The 22,797-nt window shown below is 40.0% G+C and overlaps 1 protein-coding gene across 2 annotated transcripts in view; it reads right to left on the bottom strand.

The window, feature by feature from the left end:
* Positions 1–22,797, bottom strand: part of MYO1D (myosin ID) — a 285,823-nt gene that overhangs the window by 244,482 nt on the left and 18,544 nt on the right. The window lies entirely within an intron of this gene.

Here is a 22,797-nt window from a genome sequence, read left to right on the forward strand (position 1 = left end):
AGGAGGTGAGCAGGCTTTGGAACAGGGAAACTAGATATAGGAAGGGCATTTTTTTTTTAAAAGATTTTTTTTTTTTAATTGGGGAAGGGGAACAGGACTTTATTGGGGAACAGTGTGTACTTCCAGGACTTTTTTCCAAGTCAAGTTGTTGTCCTTTCAGTCTTACTTGTGGAGGGCGCAGCTCAGCTCCAGGTCCAGTTGCCATTGCTAGTTGCAGGGGTCGCAGCCCACCATCCCTTGGGGGAGTCGAACCGGTCGCGCTCCAACCAACTGAGCCATCTGGGAGCTCAGCGGCAGCTCAGCTCAAGGTGCCATGTTCAATCTTAGTTGCAGGGGGCGCAGCCCACCATCCCTTGCGGGACTCCGAGGAATTGAACTGGCAACCTTGTGGTTGAGAGCCCACTGGCCCATGTGGGAATCGAACAGGCAGCCTTCGGAGTTAGGAGCATGGAGCTCTAACCGCTTGAGCCACTGGGCCGGAGGAAGGGCATTTTTGAGTAAGGTCTTCTCGGGGCACTTTTATTCCCATTTGCGAAGAGGGGAAAAGGGGAGCAGGTATTTATCAGAACATTAGACATACCCATTCTCAAATGAATGGATAAAATCACATACCAAATCCAAAGTTATTTTTTCCACTTTGAATTTTATATACACCTCTGCGTGAATCCTAGAAACATGAGCTTTGTGGTTATTCCTGAGGTAATACCCAAGTTCTATCACTGGCTGGGAGTGGGAACTTGAGTCTCCTGTTGTTTTTTGAACAAATAAATGGGGAGAGAGACAGAGACACGGACACAATGGCATACATGCCTTGTAGACGGTAGTGAAAAGTGCCTGGCACAAGGCCTATTGTAAAAAGTCTCTCCATCCTCCTCACCATTAATCAAATACACATTTCTTCCATGAATAAAAGAGTTGACCTAATAGGTTTAGCCTAATAAACCTAATAGGTTTAGTCAGAACTAAGATAGCATCCGTTTTTCCTCAGGTAATTGAAGCTTAGCCCAGAGTCATATCTAAAGTTAGAGGGGAAAAGAGCTCCAAGGAAAGGCCTGAGATGGTGTCCTATGAATAAAGTGAATTGTTTATAATTTCTATTTCATGAAATCAATGTTACTTTTACACCTCAAATGTGGTCTGAATAACAGGGGTGAACAGAGAAAGTATTAACAATTTAAATCAAGATATCCATCATTAAAGGAAAATCCCCGATTATTGAAAATGGCATTTATCACAATATAATTATCATTAAATATAATACTAAAAATGTATTAACAGCGTAGGACAGAAGGAGCTGCTGTCTCTGGATTAAGGTGGGGATGATTGAAAACATGACTTTAAAATACAGGAGCATGAAGCTGCTAAAAATAATGCTATAGAGATATTATCTATGGACCTAAAAATGTTTTAAAAAACAGTAAATGAAAGATAGCTTTGTCCCTATTTAAGGTATGAATCCATTTTTATTTTTAAACATCACGTAGGTATTTAGCTTACTTATATATCTATATGTAAGAAAAAGTCTGGGTAGATACATACAAAATATTAAGAACAGTTATCACTAAACAGAAGAGTTTGTGTTTTCTGTTTCCTAATACTCACTTTCTAATTTTTCTACAACATATTTAAAAGGTTTTAAAATATACATGAGATACATGAGTACAAAAAAACACAGAAAACAAGGAAAGCGGAGGTTTTTATAAATATAGTGCTGCCTTGTGATCAGTAGAAGAAATAGTGTCACAGACTAAAAGGAAAATAGAATTCAGCATAAGACACTAAGCAGCAATTTTGCTAGTGTGCTAATCTAATCAGAAAATGCTTTCAAAATTCTGCTGAGAAAGAGAATAACATTTTTTCAAAGCACGTAATATTCACTTGGAGGAAAAAGAAATAGCTTTTTGATATTTTTTGCTGTGTTAGATCATGCTGAGTTTTGACTGCAGGAAACCTGTGAAAAGTACCCTCCTCTCCTAATAATACCCAGATAAATCCTCACAGAAGGAATTTATTGCACTTTTGTTCTAACTAATTTGTGAATACTGCTTAGGAGAACCCATGCTGATGGAGCATTAAGGGCTTTCAGATAATGAAATAGTCAACCCCTTAAAACATATTTTTGAAGACGAATGTGATCATCAGACTTCCACTAATTTGTTTTTAAAATGAAAGTCTGGGATCAATTACAAAGTAACATATGCTCAAATCTAAATAAACATGGCGAAAACAACATAATTATTGATGCAATGCAGTAATGATGATGTGCAGTAAAAATACTGTATTGCATTTATTAACTCAATTTGTGCCCCAGAGAATCTGATTACCTTTCTACACATTTAAAATAACTATATATTGCAGTATTTGTACTTAGGTTTACATAGTTTTCTTAAACAAATATTTATAAATAAGTTCACACTGACGTGCTGCTTCCTTTTTCTGCAATGTGAATTGCCTGACCAGGTTAACTAGGCACACAGGTGTTTGCATTACACATAGTAAGTGCAAGACGCCTTTCACCACCTCCTGACTTTTTCTAGGCCAGGCAATACAGTGGCGCAGACTTGTGAATCTTGGCTCAGCCACTTACTAGTTGTGTGCTGTGGGGTAATGGCCTCTCTAAGCTTCTGCAGCCGTGTGTATACATGGGGGTTCCTATCTTCTACGTGGGGTTACAAGCATTCATTAAATGAATGTATGCAAGGCACTCAGTACAGTGCCTGGGGGAAGGAAGTTCTCAGAAAAGTGATACCGAATAGGTCAAACCCTGGCTCTACCACTCATTAGCTGTATGAACTTGAGTAAGCCACGCCTCTCTTTGCCTCAGTTTCCCCAAGTGCAAAATGGAGATAATTAGAGTACTTACCGCAGTAGGGCTGTTGTTCAGAGTTAACACATGTTAACTGTGCTTGATACAGAGTGTTTACAGGAGTGTCAGCTCCTGTCACTTCACCAACGAGGTGGACCTGAGTGGGCTCCCCGGCTGCTGCCCCCCAGTTCTGGAGTCTACCTTCCTCTATCAAAGTACCAGGTTGTGTCCCATTGTCGTGCAGACTATCTTTAGCTCCTTTACGTCTAACATCTGCTAAATGAAATGCCTGAAACATAGTAGGTGCTCCATAAATGTTCTTAGAAGAATGACTAAAGTTCCACCCTTTCACCAACTCCAACTCGATACTTTTCTTTTTTTGGTAACTGCCCCAACCCCAGACGTGGCCAAATGCTTCCCACAACACACACACTTCATAAATGCTAATTAATTGTATATGTCAGACTATTATTAAAAAAGGAAAAGATTTCACTAACTAATAAACAAATCACCATTTCATACCATTGTATCAAGATGGCCCCTTTTCATAATTTGTTACTAAAATAAATAATATTCAGGGTCTTGAAAGTAATGGTACAGTAAATGGAGTATCAGTGGTTATATATTATGATGTGTTTAGCTCTAAAAAATGCTTAAATATAAATCAGGGATTAAGTCCGGTGTACTCGGCATTATTTCCTAATTATATTTTATATTTGTTAAAATTAACTCATAGTCTGTTGAACACACAGTAATGAGAAGAACAGGACAAGCTAAGACAGGAATGAATGTTTAAAGGCAGCTGCATTAAAACTGTCACTTTCACCAATGTTATTGACTTGAAAAAGGCATGTTTTATTCTGAAGTAAAATTAAAAAGTGAATGCAAATAATAGAAGTTATATATGATTTAAGAATCCACTGTCCCTTAAAATTCAAATAAGTGAAAACAAGTTAGCAGCTTAATTCATCCGATCTATAAAAGATTTTTGTGCCAAAATATAACCTGAAATCATTCCAAGGGACCTTTACAAGCAGCATTGTGTATAGCACTCCCCTGAGTCTTGGGTGTTCAAAACATAAACTACACCCACAGGAACAAGTTCCCTCTGAACTGAATTTCTATCTCCGGACTGCACTTCTCTCCTGAACCTCAGAATAGTATACATTCAACTACCCACTAGCATTTCCACTTAGATGTCTTTTGGGCATTCCAAACATATAATGTTCAAATTTAGCTCCTGGTATTGCTTCCAAGCCCACCCCACCTTTATACCCCACATCTGGTATGTAAGTAATACCTATCTTCAAACTACCGTGTTTCCCCGAAAATAAGACCTACAAGAAAATAGCCAGACAATCAACTCTAATGCGTCTTTTGGAGCAAAAATTAATATAAGACCTGATTATATTATATTATATTATATTATATTATATTATATTATATTATATTATATTATATAGACCCAGGATCATATCATATTATGTTATGTTGTGTTATATTACATTACATTACATTATATAAGACCCAGTCTCATATTATAGTAAAACAAGACCGGGTCTTCTATTAATTTTTGCTCCAAAAGACGCCTTAGAGCTGACTGTGCAGCTGGGTCTTCTTTGTGGGGAAACAGGGTATATCCAGAATCTGACTTTTCACTACGCTGCTGCCTTCCTGGACCTAGCGGCCATCATCTCTCTCACCTGGATTACTGCACAGTCTCCCGTATGCGTTTCCTGCTTCTGCCCTTGCTTCGTCTTCAGCTGCGACTCTGTGGCTATGTAAGTCAGGTCACGTCATTCCTCTGCTCAAACCCTCCAAGGCTTTCCAACTCAGAAAAAGGCCAAATCTTTCCATCAGCCCTCCTGCTGCCAATTCACCCACAGCTCTGACGGCATCTTGCTTTCTACTCCCCCTTCACTCACTTTGTTCCAGCTTCACTGGCCTTTCCATTGTTCCTCTAAACACACCAAGCTGAATTCCCACCTGACAGGTCTTTCCATCTGCATTTCCTTCCACTTAGAATTCTCTCCTCCTAACTTAATTAGCAGCTGAATACAACCGCACAGCTCACTTCTCCACTTCCTGCACGTGTCACCTTCTCAGTGAGGTGTTTCCTGACCACAAAGTCCTAGAGCACACATTCCTCTCTCCACTCTGTGCCCTTCACCACAACACTCATCACCATCTAATGCACCATACATTTCGTTTTTTTATGTTTATTGTCTGTCTCCTTTCCCTAGAATAAAAACTCCATGAAGGCACAGATGTTTATCTTTTCTGTTTGCTTTTATGTTTTCTCCAGAGCCAGGAGTGGTGCCTAGCGTGTAGTAGGCACTCGATAAGGATTTATTGGATGAACAAACGGATCAACTTCTCCAAAATTTAGGAATATTTGATATCATGTTTAACCTGATCAATATTAAGTATAAAAGACAGGAGTCCAAGAATTGCCACCAAAGTAGTAGGACCCTTTGGGAGGGATGGCCAATTGTTCACTCCTTCATTGTCCCAGTCACTGGGAAAACAGCAGTGAGCGGGCAGATGTGACACCTGCCCTCATGGAGCTGACAGTCAAGTGAGGGTGTCCACGGCCCTATCCCCCAACCATCACCAGAAGGTGACCGTGGGTAAGGATCAGCAGGCCCCTAGTTTCCCAAGGTAGAAACCCGTGAATCACCCTCAATTCTTTCTCTCCCTTACCTTCTACACCAATGAACCAATATGTCACCAAGACCTCCAGAGTGGACCTCAGGAATATGTCACAGGTAGGCAAACCCTCTACCTCCATTATCACTCAATTCCCCAGCCTTCTATCTGCCCCTGGAGAACTATGGGTATTCCCTAACTAGCATCTTGCCACCAGTCTCTCCCTATAGAGTTTGTCTTACACACCGTGGCTGGAGTCACCGCCCCCCACCCCAAACAAACACTATCCCCTTTCCTAAATTTCTTCAGTATCTTCCCATTCCCTAGAAAAGGACATACATGGTCCTGGAAAATCTGGTCCCAAACATACCTTGACAGGTTCATTAAACCACAGCGCTGGTGTTTTGGTTTTTTGTGCGTTTTTGGCCCAGGTACCATTCCCTCGCTGCCTGGCTGCTTGGCAAACATGGACGAATCCATCCCTCATTTCTAACTAAAATGTTCCCCCCTCTAGGTCCCTGCAGAAGAGAATGTTTCCTCTCCTGGGATCTCATAACATTCTGTGCATACTTCTATCATAGCATGGAGTTTAATCATGGAGCAAAGTGTTCAGATATGCATTTCAGAAAGACCATTTTGGCTGTAAGAGGAGGAAAAATAATTTACTGGGGGAAGTCAAGAGAACAGCCAAGGAGCCTACTTTGCGTACCAGGAGTAAGATGAAGTCCTGACTCAGTACTCTTCTTTTTCATACTTTTCAATGCTACTATCACAGATTTACTTTTCCAGATTACTCTTAAAATTATTTAGCCAAACTTCCTCCTTTACACCTGATTCTAATCCAATTGTGACTTTATTTGAAATTACATTAAATGTTTAAATGAAGTTACAAAGAATTACAACTTTATAGATCATTTTCTCTACAGTTTTTAAATACTTACGCCTAAGCCATATCTCCTTTCAGCATATATTTTTGCAAATATAATGTATGGTTGTGAGCAGAACAGAAACAGGAGGAAAAAAGGCAGGGTAGGAGTTTCTTAATCTTGACCCAAAGTACAGGAAAAAACCAAAGGGGAAGCAAAAGCAAAAACGACTATGGCTGGCACCAAAAGGAAGCCCAAGCTGCTGGAGAGAGCCAGATAGATGATCAGTTTTTAAATTCAGTGTTAAACAGGTATGCCTAGGTCTTAATGAAGAAAGGACCTTATTTTTCCGAAAGCCAAGGAGTGAATAAAGAAAAAAACTTCAACCAGAATTAAAGCTGAAGTCTTCACAAAGTAAGTGGAAGCCATCGTAGTGGGGTCTAAGAACCAAAGGAACGCAAAAGACCCTAGAAGAGGCTCTACGTGCTTTAAACACACAGACAATTTTTTGTATGTTAACCTGTATTGGGGTTCCAGAGGTCTATACATACGCCCAAATTCAACAAACTGGGCCAAGCTAACAGATTGTTAACTGTGTGTGGCTTCACTTACTCAGTTATAATATATAGTCTGGATTCTCTCACACCAAAGCATAGTGAAGCAGTGAACCTGGAAATTCTATGCCAGACAGCAGATTGGGGTAAAGGGCTACCTCCAGAGAAAGAGCGAGAACGAAGCAAAACCTGGGGAAGGTGGCTCACCCTATAAGAAAGAAATGAATCCTCCTTGTACTCTTCAGTAGTGAATAAACAAGAATGGACATGTAATTCTGCCAGCGGACAAAGCAAAGAAATGGCTCGTATCATTATGCCCGTATTTATCCTCAGGATTTTTTAAGGCAGTTTTCTTCAGAAGACGTTATTCTGAAAATGGTTTTGAGTCTTATTTTCCAGGGTGAACGCTGAGATATGTAATTCAAGTCAAAATCTGAGAAACTGAAAGATTTCATGGTCTGACAAAACTATTAGAATGCCAAAAAGACAGTTCTCATCCTTTCCAGGGCTCCCATTCAAAGTTGCCTCCTTTAAGAAAGAAAGAGATTCACACAAAGGACTTTGTTCCGATTACAATCTTCTTAATCTTATCTGGGCAGAGCATAATTCCTTCATTCAGGAGATGTTTACCACACTAAGGCACTGGGGCCATAATGTGATAAGGCAGAAGAGTTTCCTTCTCTTCTGGGGCTCACGGTACAACAGGGTATACAGGCAAATAATGAGATAATTAGAGTACAGGGCCAAGGTGTTACTGGAGCTTAATAGAGAGGCATCTGGAGAGTTTGGGAAGGCAGCCGAGAGGAACTGACATCTATGGGAAGTTTATGGGGCATCACACAGGACCTGCAGGCGGGCACCCAAGCTAGGAACTGGAATCAGATACTGGAACAGGGCGACTCCACCTGAGTGTGGGCTACAGGTGTGCTCTCCCAGAACACCGTAGACTACAGCTCCCTAACCTGTGAGCAGATGACAAATGTGCCCGCTAGCCATAAATGCAGCCTTATCCATTTCCCTCAATGGGCAGTATTGACATTATCATTTTCTATGTGGGTCATAACATGCAAAAGACTGGGAATCACTGCTTATAAAGAACTCGGGAAACACTGTTTTTGCTGCTCTGCTATACTTCGTTCACATTCTCTTTTACCTCATTCTTCTTTCACTATTATTTTTTTCTACTCCTCAATCCTCATGCAGAACTTGACTCTCAACAGTTCCAAAATATATACATTCTGAATTTCAGTCACCGAGAGAGAAAGATTTCATTTCCAATATCAAATCCTGATGAAGACTGTGATTGGTCCAGTTTGAGTCAGCAGTCCACTCCCGGACCAATCAACAGTGGCCAAAAAGGAGTATCTTGCATTTAAATTGTGGCTCCAAGTTACCATTTGACAAGATTGGAGGGACAGATGTTAGCAGATAAAACGACAGGTGTCCACTATAAGACGTGACTGCTGAAGGGAAGGATCCAGGTAAAAGAGTAAGGATGAAGATTCCAAAGCGCGACATGATAACAGAGATCGGTGTCCCTATGAGGATGAGAAGAGATAGGACCCACAGCAGGGTAGGTGGCACTGGCCTAACAGAGGAGGATGAGGAAGAAAGAAGGAAAGAAGGCGTGAAGACACAGAGTTCAGATGTGCAGGCAGGAATGGTGTTTCTCTGAGAAGTATTTCTCAGAGAAGCAGGAAGGTGATGCAGGAGAGAGGGGACAGGTCGACCTACGAGAGTAGTGGAAAGAATCTGAAAGAGACGCTATGCAAAATAAGAGAGCTGCTTACGGAAGCACGGGAGGAATGCCCAGCAGTTTTAGGATCTGAGGTTAGCAACTATACACATTTATCAATACCTATCTGTAGGGTAGCTAGGTCTCAGCAGCTAGGACCCAGCAAGTCTCAGCAGCCCCAATATTGGACCTAGAGAGGCAAATAAACAAGAGTGATTTGATAGGCCCAGGGCTGGGTTTTTGCCAGGTGAGGGTCACTGAGGAACACTGGGACGATACAGTTGAAGGTTGAGAAAGTAGACAGAGATGCAGTGGAGCTTGGATTGATAATCCTGGGATAAGCAAGAGGAGTTTGACAACAAGAAGTCAGATGACATTTGGGGAGATAGCCAAGAGCATAGGGGCTGTGAAGCACAATGAGTTGAGCTGGCTGCAAGGTCTGCGAGACAGTTAATCCCGGCAGTGTCCCCATGGACAGGGGCCACTTAGGCACACGGGACTGATGGTTGCTCTGATATTATTCTTGGGCAGACATATTCAGTTATTCCTCCAAGTCTTTACAGTTATATATTTTAAACTTCTATATAGTTATATATACTTTAAAGTATATAACTCTCCTCCCCTCCCCACTCCTCTTCTCCCCTCCCTTCCCCTTCTCTTTTCTCTCCCTCCGTCCTTCCTTTGCCTCCCTCTCTTTCTCCCTCCCTCACTCCCTCTCCTTCTTTCTCTAAACTACCTGCATTCTTTCTCAGGTCAAGTGATCTACTCCAATCAGAGAAAACTGCATGCCATTTCTAAGATGTTGCTGGCATGCAACCTTCCACCCATGGTATTTTATATGTCTTCTCCCCACTCTCATTCAGAATGCACTTCCCATGCTATGTGTCCAGACTATAAAATCTTACCAAGTTCAAAACCCAGGTAAGGATCCAATTTCTTCTAGGAAGCTCTCCAAGGTTCTACCTAACCCAAATCAATTTCTTTCTTTCTTTCTTTTTTAAAATTAGTTTCATGTGTACAAAACACTGTAATAGTTAGACATTTATCATTTATACCCCTCACAAAGTGATAATCCCCTCCCCCCATCTACCACTCCTCTGACATCGCATACAGCCATTACATTTCTACTGTCTCCACTCCCAGTGCTGTACTCCACCTCCTGTAACTATATATAATTATAGTTGACACTCATTATTGTTCAGCTTCAGCTTCAGGTGTACAGTGCAGTGGTCAGGCATCTACCTCTTCCCTGAAGTGGTCTCCCTAATAAGTCAAGTGTCAAATCACTTTCGTTCAATACATAGTTTTTTTTTATTCCACACAGTTATATTGTCTCTTGTTTTATTTCTAATTCTTTAAGGACAGGAATGCTTCACAAATTCAGTTTTTAATCCAAAACGTGCACGAGTGTGTGTGTGTGTGTGTGTGTGTGTGTGTGTGTGTAGTTGGAGCCTAAGAAATACTTTTTTTCTTTCCCCTTACCATTTACGAATCTTTCACACACATTCCATTGGACCCTCACAACAACCCTGTGAGGCAGGCACCACTGATATTCTTCTCATTTAATAGATGAGGAAAGTGAATCTCAGAACAGTTAACTAATGTGCCCAAGGTTCCACAGTTAGTAAATAATTTGTATTAGTATCAGTCTTTGGCCTAAAATTCAGCACCCAACCTCCCCTCAGAGTTGCCCTACCTACTTCACAGGGATAAGGAAGATAAAATGAATTCAAGGCTAGAAAAAATACTCTGAGGGGGAAAAAAAGCACTATGTAATTATATCTGCAAACTATAATTTTCCACAATGTAGGGCTCATTCCCCTTCTCAACCCAATTTGTGTGTGAACTCAGAATTTTATATTGCCCCTGTTCTGTGCTCAACTAAGCAACTAAATAATACAGGGGAACAGTGTGTTTAGAGTTTAAAGTTATATAAACTACAATCAGGGTAACTGCTATCACAGCAAACTGAAAATCAACACAGGAAGACCAATGTGCAGGTAGGACCCAGTGAAGCACAGAGCAAACAAGGCAACATTATCAGATAGGGTGTGACTGCACAGAGGAAAACATGGTATCAGGGTTCACTGGCACACACACGGTTATCTAAGGCAAAGTGGTGGCAAAGAATTACTTGTCCCACATGATATAACAAGCCAAAGATTCACGGGAACCCAGCTACGCAGCAGCATCTCATGTCACACAGATCTCTCCGGCTGCCCCCGGAGAGAATATAAACAGTGTCATCTTCATTTTAAAGCGTCACTGTACCTGTGTTCATATCCTGAACTAAATATACCAAGGAACAGCTCCATGCTAACCTGCCCTGGCGAAAATACAACCAGTAATACCATTCCTAGTCAAACGAATAAACACAATGTCTTTTAAGTTAGTGAAGTACCATGTACTGTGTTTAGATTGTTTTCCTCAGGGTTCACTTTGGATTCTCCTGTTTTTAAGACCCAAAGAAAGTTATATTGAGTTTTTAGTGGTGATTCTAAGTCTATGTGTTTATAGCGGTTAAAGTGTAAGAGAGGAACTAAACACATTAAAAGAGTTCTACCGCATCTGTTCGGAAAAGGTTATAGACTAGCAAACTAGTCAAGCCAGAAAAAGACATTTTTCAGCATCTTTTTTTTTTTTTTTTAAAGATTTTATTGGGGAAGGGGAACAGGACTTTATTGGGGAACAGTGTATACTTCCAGGCCTTTTTTCCAAGTCAAGTTGTTGTCCTTTCAATCTTAGTTGTGGAGGGTGCTGTTTTAGCTTCAAGTTGTTGTCCTTTCAGTCCTAGTTGTGGAGGGCGCAGCTCAGCTCCAGGTCCAGTTGCCTTTGCTAGTTGCAGGGGGCGCAGCCCACCATCCCTTGCAGAAGTCAAACCGGCAACCTTGTGGTTGAGAGGATGCGTTCCAACCAACTGAGCCATCCGGGAGCTCAGCTCAAGGTGCTGTGTTCAATCTTAGTTGCAGGGGGCGCTGCCCACCATCCCTTGCGGGACTCGAGGAATTGAACTGGCAACCTTGTGGTTGAGAGCCCACTGGCCCATGTGGGAATCGAACAGGCAGCCTTCGGAGTTAGGAGCATGGAGCTCTAACCTCCTGAGCCACTGGGCCGGCCCCTTCAGTGTCTTTTCAACTGAGAAGAACACTATTCGGCATGCTTCTCCTCCTGAGGTGATTTATACTAAGCAAGCTTTGTTTTCAGTTTTTTTATTTTCTTCTATAATAGCTTCATATTTCTCTTTCATTTCTGCCAATTCTAGGCAAAGTAGCTCTATTTCTGGATTTTCTGGGTTAGAGTTCCTAAGTGATGCTTTAGAAAACCCAAAGCACTGTTAGGTTTCTCTGGTTATTCACACAAGGCTGTCAATACCTTGGTGAGCATGTCCAGGGCCCCCAACTTCTCCAAGTACCTCCGGAACTGCTCATGCTTCTAGTTGGTAGCTTTGAAATGGGCTGTAGTGACAGCGGCAGGGGCGTGGCTGGCACTGGAGACCGTGGCTGGTGGGCTCCAGAAATACTCTTGATTTAAAGTACTCAGCCAGCCAAGGAAGTAATCAACCATCTTCTATTCTAAAGCTCACATACCACACTGAGTATCTATAAAAAACAAACTCCTGTGACTAAGGAGAAAATGGAGAAGTGTGTTTATATGAAATATATTCAAAGCTGCACACTAACCTGCCAAATTAGTAATGGAAGGTTGAATGAATCAAACGGAATGCTTAGCACTGACTACTAGCCTTACATTTCTTAGTCACTAACTCGTGTTTTCTATGTGGTAGGCCAAGGAAATCCAAAGTCACCAACTTTTCTATCCCCCTATCTTTTAGGGGAATAGAAGAGATGAGAATATGGAAGAAGTAGTTTACAGATACAGGAATCAAGACTGAAGAAAAGGCAGTGGGGAAACTTCATCAAGGTGTTACAGGCAAAATGTGGGCTCTACAATTCCCTAAGGAAATGTGCCCATAAACTCATCTATGTGTAGCTAACTTTCAAGCTAGGATTAACATGAAGAAAATCCATTAACAATGATAAAACTTCTTTTCTCCAAATGAATATGGCAATACCCATTTTGAAGACATTCTCATGCTCTGTTGAACGAAATGCCACTTTGCTACAGAGCAATCTAGCAATAAATATAAAAATGTTAAATGTATATATATATATATACCTTGACCCCTATTTTACTTCTAGGAATCTATACTGAGAAAAAAACACAGGCGTGCGCGCATGCACTCACACACACACACACACACACACACTCATTAGCACATCTTTATTAGCAAAAAGCTGAAATCAGCTCACCATTAAATTGATTAGATATTCTACTGTATGGAACACAATAAATAATATATGTAAATGTATAAAACATACGCTAAGTGAAAAAAGCAAGTTTAAGAAGAGCATATATAGTGCGATCTAATTTACAAACATGCAATTTAAAGTAACATTGATATGTGCATATATATGTATATGTACATGTGTATAAAGATAGATGAAATATATACCAAACAATAACGCCATGGGGGGATGTGAATTCTGGCAGTTTCTTTGTACATTCTATACTTATGTAATGCTTAAATTTTTGATTTTGTGTAACTTTGTATTATGTTTGTAACTGGGACCCTACAGATATTTTAAAGTAAGTGCATACCTACTGACATGCAAAAATATCAATAATACATGTTTAAGTGGAAAATGTAGGCCAATGCAGCAAGTTCCCACATTTGTGTTTTTTAAAAAGTTACACATATACTAGAAAAAGAAATCTGGAAGGTACAGCAAAACACTGACAATGGCAATTCTAGGTGGTGAGATTTTGTGTGATTTTTACTTTCTTCTTTGTAACTTTGTCTTGATTACATAAAAAATAATAAGAAGAATCGTGTATTACTTTTATAAATAAAGTTTTCATTTAAAAATCTATCTTCAGTGTTCACTTTCAAACCTTTTTAAGAGCGAATATCAGGTCTGACAATAGTTCAATAATAACTTACTTTAATTTTACTTCCTCTCCCTATTTACGCCATTGACTCTAGGTTTATTCCCCACTGAAAGAAATAATCCGCAGAACAGGAGAAATAATAGGGCTGAGATAATCAACAGAAAGTGGTTGCTTCCAGCTTTGCTATGAAACAAGAAACAACAACAACAAAAAACCAGGGCTGCCATAATATTGACAATGTCATTTTATATTTTTAGTTCATGATTTTCAAAGAGCTTTTATATCTACCATGTTACTTGGTTCTCAAGTCTATGGAAAAGGCAAGACAAGTATAATCCTCACTTTTCCGATAAGCAGCCCGATTCAGGAGAGGCCGAGGGATTGCCCTGGGTCTCTGATTGGTGAATGATGAAATGCAGCTTGCAGAACACAGCATGGTAGTCACTAACCACATGTGGCTATTTCCATTTTTGTCTTCATTAAAATGATATGAAATTTACAATTCAGTTCCTCAGTTGCACTCGTCACCTTTCAAGGGTTCAACAGCCACATGTGGTTAGTGGCGACTGCACGGTAAGTGGCAGATAGAGAGACTATTTCCATTACCACAGAAAAGGATACGATTCCCATTCCAATAACATTTTCCACTCATGTGGTGGTTTTCTACACCCTTGCTCTGCCCTCTTGAAAGAAAAGAAAATGTTATTTGATGGTCTTACTCTACAAGACATGACCCTCTGAAAAATTATAGAAAAACAACACGAAACTATGCTGAATAAGAATAACTGAAAGATGGCTGGTGTAGAGAGCACTACTACAGGAGAGGGCTACTAATCTGACGGGTGGTATAGTGAACTATGGCGGTTGCCTACCTAACACCTGGTCACCTCCTCTCTTTTTGGAATAGAACGAAGATTTTATTTAGGTACCTGCACAGCTTTTGTGCTTCAGAGTTCACAAACTGGCCTGCAGTGCAACTTGGGCTTTCATAAAACAAGATGAGAAGTCAACTGATAGAGTAACACCCTCACAGGGGCTTTGAGCTTCACCTCTGAAAAGCTGAATTAGCAGAATACCTACTTCAATCTCATCGCAGGCATTACCCAAAAAGAGCATGTACATAATATGATCACACACATTACTGTTATAGTTATATCTCATCAGCCATATGGACAGCAATATGGACAAATCATGTCATTCAGACTTATTAATACAGGTCATTTATAGGTAAGTATCTAGATATACGTGTATCTTGGTGTGAAAAACCTAATTTTGTGCTTTATGTGTTGAAACTCTATCATCTGAAATAGAAATATGCTCTTGCAAAAGAAAATTATCATAATTAGTGAGAGTTAGGAAAGCTGTTAATTTAATGTACAAAAACTACCAAAATTTTCAAGTCATTAAATAAAAAGGGAAACAGACTAGCACTATAAATATTAAGAAAGCACAGTCCTAGGTAAACTTTGGGAAGAACACTATATCCTTTTGCAGACATTTACAAAAATGTCAATAATCAAGACAGAATACAGAGATCAGGTGTTAGCCTAATTCTCATCTCGGTGGAATCATAACATTAAACAAAATAATTTTAAAACTGTACTGAATTTCTTAGTTATTTGATTCCATTTAGGCCATGAGTCTGTTAAGAGAAATCTCAATTTGGGAATTCTTCCTAGCTTGTGGGAATGAACTGGAAGCAGAATTTCAACTCTGCTACACTTCATAGAATGAAACATCAGTACAGAAAACTGCCATGCAATTTTCTATGGAACAAACATGATGAAAATTATGAGCTTTTGAAATCATAAGCCTTTGCTGCTTTGTTCAGATACTCCAGAGAATAATCATAGCCCAGTAAAAAGAAAGTGAATTGCTGGGCTTAAGCAAAAAGATGGTGGCCACTTGTCATCTTTCCTCAGCTAACGATGAGCTGCAGGATATACTTTGGAACTGTTTCATCAGAACTTACACAAAACGTTTCAGTGGGATGAAATAATAGTAGCTACCACAAGTTAAAAAGACACGCTTGAAGAAAAAAAAGCTCAATGCTGTACTCAGCACACAACGGTACCTATGTAGCAAGACTTGGTAAGAATCAATGGTTGCTGGTACAGAAATTCAACTGCTGAAAGAGGTACTAACTGATAAGCCATGAAGTATAAGTATTTCCTACATGATGCCTGCTATATAAAATCTCCTGTCGTTCAGAGAAGATGCTGAAATGGATATGCATGTGACAAAAACATGCAATGAAAAATGTGTCTCCCTCCATTTCACTCAAAACAGTTAATTCGTTTAACATTAAATGAGATTAAAGAGGTATGATACGAATCCTGGACCAGGAAAAAAATTGCTATAAAAGACATTACTGGAGGCAATTGGCAAAATCTGAATATGGACTTTGGTACAAGACTATTATCTAATCCAGTGTAAAATTTCCTGCTTCTGATATTTATTGTGGCATGTCAGAGGCTCTCTTTGAAGTATTAGGGGTAAAGTGGCTTGATCGCTGCAATTTACTCTCACATATTAGATAAAGCAAATGTCAGCCAACTGGTGAATTCTGGATGAAAAGGATATGGGAATTCCTGCAACTTTTCAGAAGTTTTAAATTATGTCAAAGTAAAATGTTACAAAAAGAAGTTAATTCATCTCTCTTTTTATATTTAAGAAAGCAAGTAGTTCTATGGTAGTCAAGTCTCAGAGTGATCAAGGAAACAGAATGTTCTGGATGGTGCAGAGGCCTTTAGTGTGCTTGAAGAATCACCATACTGTCATGAGCTCTCTGACACTCATGCTCAATCTAGAATTGACTCACTCCTTTGTAGTAGAACACACTCTTGCTAAGTGTAGTATCAAACAGTGACTACTTTCCAGCTTGGGCTACTGGTACAGTTGCTCTCTCACCAGTCTCCCTCTCCCTTACTGTAAAGACATGTAGCGGGGCTCATTCAACACAGAAATCTCAAATCTCACATTTTTTCCCTTAAAATATATGCTTTAAAGGCAATAGCCCTGCAATAAAGAGGCTCCTAGATGGCCATTTCAAAGACAATGCCAAGTTCCCTAACATTCCTGTACACCAAAGTTATGGAAACATAAACTATAAAGTAAGGGGGAAAATACATTGTTAGAAATAAACATTATGTAGTAAGACATATGTATACATTTGGAACAAGCAGTCCCTTAAAAATTAAGTGTGCTCATCTTACAGCTGGAAAAACATGTTGGAAGCCTGAATTGTGGAGTTTCATGTACTTTCTACAGTTTAAAACAAAACACAGAAGGAAATACACTTTACTATCATGACATGTCATCCACAAATTATATGTCTAACCCTTCAGCTTATTTTAGAAACTCTCCTCACTAATTTGCCTGTGTTTTTGAATAGCAAGTAATATGTTTTCAATCATGAAAGGTTACAGGGAAATTTTTGTGGTAAAAACGGGCCTTCCACTGGCATAAGAATCACCAGTCTTACTGCAGTCCTTTGGGAAATAATATTTTTTTTCATCATTGTCAAGCAGCTTTCAAGCCAATTTAATAGCTACTGTTCCCAAGAACGGTTGTTTACATCCATTGAAAACGGATGTCTCTCAAAACCATGTAAGAGAAAAAATAATAGTAAGTTGGATAAAGAAATTACTGCTTTATAATATTTTAAGAGTGAATCAAACCATGTGAACTTTTCTCATAAAAATAATGATAATCATTCACTGATCTTTAAATGGACAATTGTGCATTCCCTAGCACATCACACAATTAGATCTGAACTATTTTATTGCTCTTTTACTGTCTGTATCGCTGTGCAGCCATTTTACTTTGAAACAAAAGTGAATTAATGTTAATTTTTTAAAAGTATTCTTCCAGTAAAATGTCTGGACAGTACAAAAACGAAACGGCTTTTGTACATGCTCTATGCCCTCTCTTTCACTGTGTCCCTAACCTTCCATGGCCCAAACCATTACTGCACCTCCAACAACATAGGAATGCTGCCATTTTTTTCTCCTTTCCCCTAACGCAACCTGTCTACCCTACTTTTTATTTGTTTAAGCTCTATCATACAAAGAGATACCAACGTTTCTTTTACCAGCTTTTTCGCCTTTATTACTGACTTTCCTAGCACACACATTTGTGAATTCTAAAGGAACACAGCCGTGCCAAGGTCTGGAAAGAGCCTGATCACCAGAATGCCATGGGATCTGTCTTTTTTCTCATTTATAACGGAATGAACTTCCCTGTACTGACTTTAAAGTTGTTTAAATATACTTGTAAGGAAAAGGTTTTTTTTTCAGATGACCAACTGATTGCTTTGCTTTTCCCCTGTACCTGGACTACGCATGCTAAGTATTGCCAGAGATATCTTCCAGATTGACAGATGGGAAACTCGACAGACTTGTGGTTTTCAACCTCAGGAGAACCTTCAACATTGCCTGCTTATCCTCATAGTTTGTGCTTAGACAGCTGCTTTAACGATCACCCGCACCAGAAGGCAAACCTCTTCACCCTCACTCACCTCAATCCCTTTCTACCAACTCTCTCCCCTCTCAACCAATGTCTTGCCTTCTATTTCACAGAGAAAAAGAAAGTCTATTAGACAGAAATTCCTCCAACTTCCTACCAGCTTACCTACGGTATATCCACTCCCTTCCTGAGTACCCTTCCTCCTGTCCCAGAAAAAGAGGTAGCCCTAGAGCTCTGAACCCCATCCTCTCTCATTTCCTCGAACATCTCCAATTCCCACAAGTATGCCTACATCTTGCTCGCCCATCTTTAAAAACAAAGAACACCTTCTGTCAAATCTGCAGACCCTCTACCTAGTAACCCTCTCTTTCCTGCCTTTCACAGTTGTGACTCTCAAATAAACCACACCTACTTCATCCATTTCTCAGCTCACTGTAACCTGGCTAACACTCTACCATTAACCAACTCCTCTAGTCACCAACCCAATGGATTCGTCCATCCTTTGCTTATGAGACCTCTCTACAGCATTCACTACTACTGAGGCTTCCTTCCAGAAATCCTCTCCTCTATTAATTTCTCTCATACCATTACTTCCTGGTTTATCTATTTCTTTTACTGACTCTTTCTTCAATAAAACACTTAAATGTTAAAGCTGTCTGTCAGTGGGAGTAGAAATTTCACAACTATTTTGAAAAACACCTAATAAAATGTAAAGCTTTACATAAGTTCGTATCTTTTAACCAAGTTATTCTCCCTCTAGGAATCCATGCTAAGAAAACATTGTAATTGTAAATAATAAACGGGGAAATAATCCTTGCACAGAAATGTTAAATGCAATCTTATTTATAATTTTAATAAGATGATACTATGCTTGAACTAGTGTTAAGTGGAAAAAATATGATGCAAAATTATCTATACAGTAGTATCTCAATTGTGCAAAAAGTATACACATAGGAAAAAGTCTGGAAGGAACTATTCCAAATGTCACCAGTGATTTTCTTAGGAAATGAGAATTAAATTATGGGTAAATCTTTCTTCTTTATATATTTCTGCAGTTTCCAAGTTTTCCACAAGGATCATTTATATATTGAGATGGAAAAAAAAAACCCATGTATGAGAAATTCAATATGGAAGCCAAAACTCTTTTTTGTTTGTCTTCACTTCTCACTGTACACATTCTCCAATAGGTAATCTCATGTACTCAAGGAACATCAAATAGCATCATGTCCAAATGACTCTGATATCTACGAGTATGTCCCTAGTACCCATCCCTCTTCTAAGCTTCAGAACTGTGCTTCCATGTGGCTTCTAGATAATTCTGTACGATGGTTCATAAGAACCATAGCCTCAACATGTTGTCTTCCTTTCTATCCCACACTCCAAATCTCCTTTCCTCTAGTCTTGGTAAATGACACCATCAGTCCAAAATTCCTGCTTTGGGTCACTAGGTCAGTCAGACTAGACTCTTGCTCCATTGATATCCAATGAAATACCAAGGCCACTCAGGTCCACCTCTTCAACAGATGAAAACCAGCCCCCTTCTCCCCACTTCCTCACTGGTCTCACTTGCATGCTTTCAATAATTTCCTAACTGGTCTTCAACCTCCAGCTTCAGCCATGCGATAACATACCCCCTCATACCCTAGTGTAAATCTGATCCACTTAAAATCCTTCAAGGGATCCCTATCACCACATGAAAGAGTAAAAACTCCTGGGCATGGGACTTTGTGAACTTATGTTCCCCATGTCTACTTGGCAACTTTCTGGTCATCCTTAGCTCCAATGTCTCCTCTGGAAAACTTCCCTTTACATCCGTCCCAATAGTTAGATGTGTCCTCTTCTGAGTTCCTGTAGCATGCCATCCATATCTTATGACAGCGTGGCTCAATCACACTGCTGTACTTAGTTCCACGTCTGTCTTTCCCTCTAGATTTAGGCTAAAGGTGGGCATGGATTGGACTCTACTCCTCTTTGTATTTCTAAAACACAGTATATAGTTGATGAATAACTGAATGTGCTAAATGCTTACATGAATGAATAATTTAGTTCACAAACAAAAAAGTACAGGACAGACGAACAATTTACGGATTTTGTTTTCATACAACTGAACAAACGCTCTAGAAATCAATATATACAAGATGGCACATTTACCCAGTAAATTATTGAAACAAGTCATAAATTCAACATTATGAAGTGTGGCATCCATCTTAAGTTTACGAATTATCTTGCTGCAAGGATGTTGAAAGTATGCCAAGTTTTTAATTTAATTCCTAAGAATATTCCCCCAGCTTTTCCCCCCTCTTTGTTAGGTACACATATGAAAGTCACCTTTCATAGCTAGTGATTTCAAAGGTAGGCAGAAATTATCTTAGTTTCCTAAAAACAGAAAACAGTCAAATACTCTTTTTACTAGCAATGTCAACAACTGGAATCACACTGAAATCAGTCCCAACTAGAGAAAAACCTCCTCCTCACTTAATGCAGCATTACTTTTCCATTCATTCCAAATGCATGAACTAGGTAACCCCTGAGAATTTCAGTTTATTAATCAGAATTATCATGAAGCTCTACTTCATAATGGGGTTAGGAAGAGAAAAAAATGGATCCTGACAGAGTAGAGACTAATGAAAATTTATGAAACTCTGAAAAACAGATCTCTTCCTTGCTTAGCTATTTAAAATTCCTCACAAGTGAGTCACTGTCCTTCCGAAAAGAAAAAAGAAAAAAAGCAAAATGCCACCTGAAATAAACCTGAATGTGAAGAAGCCTGCACATCTAAAGAAATCAACTTCAGTTGGTTCTGGCCTAAACGAGGAAATCATCGATGAAGCCCATTGCTAACAACAAATTATCAAAAACTAATTCTTGCTTCTTTGGGATATACCAGGTACTTCGTGCAGTAGTGACAGATTTAATTTTATTTGACAAACTAACATCGGAATCAGTTTGCACTTCCCGCACACAAACCAAGCGAGCTAGGTAAGCAGAGCCTGGGATGAAAGACACCCTACAGAGGTGCAACTCCTGAAGGTCTCCGAGGCTCTAAATGGCATCAGAAAGTACTTTGAAGAGAAGTAATAAACACAGGGTAAAGGTTGGAGAGGCATAATAAAAGTCCATAAGCACAGCTGCAGAGCACATGAACTGGAGGCAGGGAGTTGGGGTGCTTTGCTGGGGAGGAAGGCACCAGCGGAAGCCACACACTATACGAGTCTTGGACTGTGGTCCCCACGAGACGCCAACGTATGACATACACGTGTAGGTACGTGTGTGTGAATGTCACAGCACACACTTACACCTATCTCACATATGGCAGTTGCCCTTCCAGTCTCAGCAGGTGCACTGAAGGAATGCCCTACCTTAGCAGATGTTAACAGAATTGTTGGTTAATCCTCATTGGCTGCAATGAGCTTTATGATGCCGTTCCGAAGGTCAAAGGACATCCACCAACTCTGAGTTGCTTGCTGACTTTTGTACTATTTCCTCAACCACTTCCTGGAAGGCTCCTCATTGTCTTTTTTTAATTTAAAAACACATTTTATGGAAGCATATAATACCTACACATTAAAAAATACCCAAATCGCACACCTGTGTGATATTCCCGTGTCAAGATCATTACCAGCGGCCCCAGAAGCCCCCCCTTTAGCCCCTTCCTAATCGCTGCTCCCTCTCTCCTCTCCAAAAGTAACCACTATCCTGACTTCTAACACCATCGATCGGTGCTCCTTGTTTTTGGATTGATACAGACGGAAGCGTAGAGATTGTTTTGTATGTTCCTTCTTTCGCTCAACGTTATGATTGTGAGATTAATTCATGTTGACACATGGAGCTGTAGTTCATTCCCTTTTGTTATCTGGTGATTCTATTGTATGAACACCACAATTTATTTTTCCATCTGAATACTGATGGAAACTTGTGCGCTTCCCAAGTTTCGGCTTATTCCTTATTGCATTTTAACATCGAACGTCACATTTTCCCTTTATTTCTATGCTGCAGGACTAGCATATCATTCTTCTTCTTTTTTTTTTTTGCATGCTTCCTAACATTCATTCAAAAAATTTTCAGCTATTACAGATCAAAACGGTTCTTCAGAACCCCAACGAAATAGCAGAAAAAGAGACCATGACACAGTGAATACCACACGGTGCAAAACATATCCAGCTCCGAAAAGTGTGGCATGGCCAGACTTCTTTGGATGAGGCTAAGGCATGGACACTCACTGGCCCAGGTCACGGTCGCCTGCAGGACTAGCTTTCATGACCTGAGAGTGTGTTCATTCTCATTCCCTTGTTCTCCTTTCACCCCATTTTTTAAGGAAGATGTTCCAGAACAAAAAGCATTAAAAGGAGGGCAATGAATTGAGTAGCTTCAAATAGCATACATCTCAGTTCCCACCATTCAGAATGTGCATACAGAGGCTACCCATGGATGATGTGTTTTGGAAATGGTGTGGGCCATGCAGCTATGCTTTGGTCAGCGCGGCCACCTTGTATGGGCATGCAAAGACTTCTGGTCTACGGTCAGGGAGAGACACAGGCAATTTAGACAATAAGCACGGGTGTCTCCATTCCTCCCCATGCCCCCACCACTGCTTCTCCAGATTCCAGGGCACCTCACCTCCCTTAAGGGGGTCACGTTTGCATTAGACCCTCTTCTCTCAAACTTCTCTCTCCTGCCACCTTCCCCTCATCATTCACTCTTACCCAACGCTCCAGGCTTCAGAGTAACAGAAAACTAAAAATCCCTCTGCAATCTTCTGTGGCTATGGCT

The sequence above is a fragment of the Rhinolophus hipposideros genome, assembly GCF_964194185.1.
Source record: "Rhinolophus hipposideros genome assembly, chromosome: 20".
NCBI lineage: Eukaryota > Metazoa > Chordata > Mammalia > Chiroptera > Rhinolophidae > Rhinolophus > Rhinolophus hipposideros.